The sequence below is a fragment of the Muntiacus reevesi genome, chromosome 11, assembly GCF_963930625.1.
Source record: "Muntiacus reevesi chromosome 11, mMunRee1.1, whole genome shotgun sequence".
In the NCBI taxonomy this organism is placed as follows: domain Eukaryota; kingdom Metazoa; phylum Chordata; class Mammalia; order Artiodactyla; family Cervidae; genus Muntiacus; species Muntiacus reevesi.
In genome coordinates this window covers 12,882,988-12,889,182 of record NC_089259.1, presented here as the reverse complement: position 1 = coordinate 12,889,182, position 6,195 = coordinate 12,882,988, and positions in this window count along the sequence as shown.

Genomic DNA, 6,195 nt, shown 5'->3' with positions numbered 1-6,195 from the left:
ATAAATGTATTTTAGAGCTTTGCAATGTATACAATCTTGTGTTCACTTTTCTGTCTATACATTCTTACTATTTTATAACTAAATTGAAGTTATAGCATCATGTAAGACAAACATACCAGCTCTTGAAAAATGAATGTTAGCCAGTGTAGACTAGCATGTATTTTTTCTCATTGAAAGTAATATACTATGTCCACAGCAACAAATCAATACTTAATTTGTCATTTTTAGAGTAAAAGTGTTCCTTCTTGTGGCTCCATTGAATCAAATTTTTAGAAGCAGAAATAAATTATTAATTATTTAAGATACAGTTTTAAAATATTCACTTTTAGGATTTAATGAGGTCAAAGCAATAACATCAAAAACATATCTCAGGTCCATTTTGTCCTCACCTATGTATGTGCAAAGACTCAGCTGGATTATAGCTGATTTAAAACCTGATATTAATGATCTTATTATGCCTAATAATCGTAGTCCTATTAGGAATTTGCATGGCTAATCACTAACACTTCAAGTGACTTATGCTGTAACACAGCCAGCTTTGGTCCATGACTCAGAGCTAGGTTTTGTTTGTTTTTTTTTCTTGCTACTTTTTTAGGACTGGGGTTAAGGTTAGTAGATCACAGACATAACTTCAAAATGCAAGATTATTAAACTGATAGAAGATACATAGGAAAAAACCTAGATGACCATCAGCATAGGGATGTTCTTTTTAGATACAACACCAAAGGTACAACTCATGAAAGAAATAATTGAAGAGCTAGACATCATTAAAATTAAAAATGTCTGCTCTGTGATAGACACTGTCAAGAGAGTGATAAGACAAGCCATAGACTGAAAGAAAATATTTGCAAAAGACAAACCTGGTAAAGAAGCATTATTTAAAATATAAAGTAAATTCTTAAAAACTCAACAATAAGAAAACAAATAGCCAGATTAAAAAATGGGCCAGAGACCTTAACAGATGCCTCACCAAAGAAGATGTACAGATGGCAAATAAGCACATGAAAAGATGCTCCACATGAAATGTCATCAGGAAAATGAGAAATAAATCAGCGAGGTGCTACCATATACCTATCAGAATGATCAAAATCTAGAACACCAACACCACCAAATGTTGATGAGAATGTGGAGCAACAGAGACCTTCTCATTTATTGCTGCTGGGGAGGCAAGTCATTTTAGAAGACTGTTTGGCGGTTTCTTACAAAACTAAACATACTATTAAGATATGGTCCTGCAGTCACACTCTTTGGTATTTATCCAAAGGAGTATAGAAAACCAATATCCACACCAAAACACAGATGATTATGGCAGCTTTTTTCATAATTGCCAAAACTTGGAAGCAGCCAAGATGACCTTCAGTAGGTGAATGAGTAAATAAGCTGTGGTACAGCCAAATAATGGAATATTATTCAGTGCTAAAGAAAGAAATACTATCAAGCCATGAAAAGATATGAGAAAATGTCAATATATATTACTAAGTGAAAGAAGCCAATCTGAAAAGGTTACCTAAGTTCAACTATATGACATTCTGGAAAAGGCAAAACTATGGAGACTGTAAAAAGATCAGGGGTTGCCAGGGTCACTCGGTGGGGAGGGGTTAGAGGAGAGATGATTAGGCAGAACACAGAGTATTTTTGGGGGGGGCATTGAAAACATTTTGTATGATACCATAATGATGGATATATGTCATTATACATTTGTCCAAATGCACAGAATGTACAATACCAAGGGTGAATCCTAAGGTAAACTGTGCCCTCTGGGTGATTTTGAGGTAGGTTTATCTTCAGTTTAAAAAAATGTGCCATTCTGGTGAGTAATGTTAATAAATGGGGAGGCTACACATGTGTGGGAACAGGAAGTATATGGGAAACCTCTTTCTCTTACAACTGTTATAAAAATGTCTTTTTTTTTTAAAGCACTCAGATCCATTGATAACAGTGCATGCGAGTCAGTATTATAAAGCATTTTGCAAGGAAAGTGAAATTCTACTTATAAAGGTTGTTTTGGAACCCTGTAAAGTTCACATGAAAGTGTTAGCTGCTCAGTCGTGTTGCCCCCCAGGCTTCTCTGTCCCTGGAACTCTCCAGGCAAGAGTACTGGAGTGGGTAGCCGTTTCCTTCTCCAGGGTGTCTTCCCAACCCAGGGATCGAACCCAAGTCTCCTGCATTGCAGAGAGATTGTTTACTGTGTGAGCCATGTAGGGTATTGCAGTTAACACTCAAAGTTCCTATATCATCTTCATTGATTGAACTTGGAATCCTTTGTTCATCCATAAAAATAATTAAGGCCTCCATCAATACTGTGGAAATTTAGGACTATTTTTTGTTGGGGAGAGTCAGTAGATTAAGAAAAACTTATGGTTTTTCAACTGAACACTATCTGATTTATTAGTTGCTCATGTTTTCAGTATGATAAATATTTTATTTTTCATAAACTAATGATTAGTAAAACTAATGATCAAAAGCTAAAAGTTATATGCCTGTCATAAGTAACCTATCCTGTATTTGCTTACTTAAATTTATAATGTATTTCTAAGGGAACGATTTTTTCTTTTACTTTTCTGATAATTTGGCAGGTAAGTAATGGGTCTTCTATATCACATTAGCTTACCATATAGCACTTTCTCCTGAATGTTACTATGACCGAAATAAGGAAAAATAAACAGAAATAGATACTAATAGCAGAATAGATTTATTCAATACATAGCTAAGAATAGGATGCTTCAAATTGCTTTTTCTCCCCTGTAATGTTCTATTTAAATGATGACTGTGAGGTCTAGATCTTGAGTAACATAAAAATAGCATATGATTTACTAATGAAAGAGTTGCTGCTGACATAACCCAGTAAAGACAGACATGAAATAATGAAACTTCAATCTCTTAATTAATTAGATGATGCATTCCAAAAGCAAAACCAGAGTTAACGTGATAAATAGTTTTAAAAAGCTCTCTGGCATAACAATCATGTAAGAATCAGAATAAAACACTTAAATTGCAGATGTTTGCCAGTATTGCTCAGTCACATAGCACAAGGTAACGTAGAGGCAATGATAATGCACTGCCCATCTAAGATGCATTTTCAAATTTCTCTTGTCCAAAACATTTACGTCAAGACATACCATCCACCTCATCTACTTACTACTCTCTGTGACATTGTTTTATGTAGAATAGAAATTTGTAATCCCTGTGCTCATATCGGAGAAACTTCCTCAACGTGCTTTCAAGACTTATTTTTCCTTGATTCCATAGTGCCTCATTGTGTATGTGATATGGGAGAAATGTAACAATCCTGCAGAACTGAGTTGTTTTGTCTTCAAGGACTAGTGTTAACTAATTCACGCCCAGTCAGTCAGCCAAATGTATCTATTGGGCTGAAAACATTACACAGTTTTCTCCTCAGCAGTCTTTTCCACAGGGGGACTGTGTACAGCCATTATCAAGTGTCTGTTGTTCCTTGGAGGGATACTGCTTTGAGGATGCCTCCATCCATTGGATGTAATGTTGACTTGACTGGGAAGTTAGAAAATGTTGCTATTTTATTTGTGGTTCATACAAGTTTATATAAAGCACTCGATTCTCAAAAGAGTCCATTCTTTTTCTAATCTTTCACCAAGTTAGATTATTCATCCTCTGTGTCTTTCAATTTCAATTAATCTGTCAATGTAATTACTCATGCACAGTTTCCTAATAATTAGTCTAATGCTCTCACTTTTCTTTTTCTTTCCATCAAAAAATACCACTTCCACCTTCAGAGCTTTCCTTTGCTCACTCCCTGCACAGCTCCAGTTGTATCCTCTTTTAAGCTCCAATTCCCATTTTTGTTGTAACTCAAAGTTTAATTCACTGGCCAAAATACAGATCCTGAACATTGAAGATAATCTTTAATTTTCGACTATCTTACGCAGGAGGCTCCATCTTTACTTCGAAATGGGTCACAAAGATAAATTTTCTGCGAAACACTGTATAGTAGACAGTCAGTGCTCTGCCCAGATCCTCTCAGATCTTTTTAAAAATCCTTGAGGAGCACCCCTCTCCCAAGTGAGCTGTGATTTTACCTCCACTAGCTTTCACCTAATACTGTCTGTGGCAGGTTTGCTACCCTCAAAAGGACTTTGCCCAGTACAACAGCCCCACTTGGCTTCTTTCTTCCATCTTGCATCCCTTACCAGTTTCTCCTGGGAAAACTTCACTAATAAATTAGTTGCTCAGAGTCTGCTTCTGGGGATCCCAAACTAAGTCACCTTGCAAAAATAGCTACACACTGAAATCTCTGTTTTCAGGAGATGAGTGTTACTTTACTCCTGTTCCTCATTGAGGGTCAGTTCTGCTTCCAGCCGCAGCGGCAACAGAGAATAATGATAAGTTTAAAAAAAGCAAGAAACTTAGCACCTTTGAAATCTAATCATGTTTCCATTTAGTATAATTTTGATATTTGTATTTAAAAAGACAAGCCAAAAGGCATAAACTTTACTCCAGATATTTGGTACAACAGTAAAAATACTATGAGCCTCCAAGTATACTCAATCAGTTACTGTTTTGTACAGCCATCCTGTTTCTTTCAATGATCCTTTCTAATCTTACCCATTTTTGAAAATTAGCTGTTCTCCCTTTTAATCATTCATTATTTCACCTACAGCTCAAAACACTGTACTAACAGCCTGCTGCAGATCAAGAGTAATTAACTCAGAATATTACAAAGAAATATGGGTCTAGAAGACAGAACATTATAGTCAGAGTCATAGTACCTGTCATCATGACTTCAGAAAATTTACAGTCATTGTAAAAGTATTTATTGCTAAGGGCATTTTATAATATCTTTGTGATTTTTTTTTTTACTTTAGCAACACTGAAATTTCAATGTAAAATTAGTAACAATTACAAAAAAACAATTATTACTGTTATGAAAATGGTTTTAACCTAGGCTAAAGTAAATTTTAGACTTTTTGCTCTGGGCCTCCAAACACAAACATTAATATTGCTAGTCCTTAAACTTAAGTCCTTAAAACTTTAAGTAATTTAAAACTCTGCAAAATGTCAGATATTTATGGAAGTAGGGCCCAGTGGTATGAACAAAATTTGAATAAATGACTTTCATTTTGTAACATAATATTAGAAAGAAGCAGACTGGTATGAGTTAGAACCAGCTGATGATGACAAAGAAACAAATTTCATGTTCTACCTTCTCTGTTCAGCAAATATGACATGGTTCTTTCTATCTAGATCAATTTAGTTGGCAAGAGAGACGTATATATATATACACACATATATATATGTATATATATATAAAACTCAAATACAACATAAAACATCCGTGATGGAAGCATAAACCAAGCCCTGTGGAAACACAAAATAAGGTGCAATTATTTCCAGACGAGGGTGGGAGAGTTTAAAAAAAGAGGTGGCGTTCGAGATGGACTCTGAAGCAGCTATTAAGTTCTCATGGTTGTTTTCACTCATCACACTCTGAAAGTTGCTATTTTATTTCTTTTTTTTTTTTTTTGAAAGTTGCTATTTTATTTCGTTTCTGCATTTCCATTAGCGAGCAAATATCTGGCCTGCATAGTAGATGCTCAGCTTTACACTGAATGAATTAGTGAATAAAATGATCGACCGTTTCTCTTGTGATCAGTGTCTCCCAATACCCCTACTTTCAGTCGCTCCCACCTCTAATCTTGTTGTTAATATTAGTGCTTGAGTTACCGTCTTAGAGTAAAAACTGAGCATGGAACGCTTCTTCTGAAAAGAAGGAGAAAAACTTTCCAAAACACAAAATCCATTTTAGGACTAAATATAAGCACTGTCTTACTGTCTTACTGTTCCAACCTGTCTATTAATCCACTTGTCAATTTTTGTTTTCTGCTCTGTTTAACAATGAACCCATATTCCAGCGAAAGCAAAATTCTAACTCTTCCGTAGGCACATATTTTCACATTCCCTTTGCCTCAAGTTCTGTCACCTACGAGTCAATTCTAACATAGCCTCAGAACCAGGTTCAGCTACTATAAAGCTTGAACTACATTTAAAACACATATACACCCATGGCTGATTCATGTGAATGTATGGCAAAAACCACCACAATATTGTAAAGTAATTAACCTCCAATTACAATAAATTAAAAAATAAAAATAAAATAAAATGCCTCAGTTTCTTTGCAATGAACCTAGAAGTATTTCTCTACAATAGCTTAGAAGTACT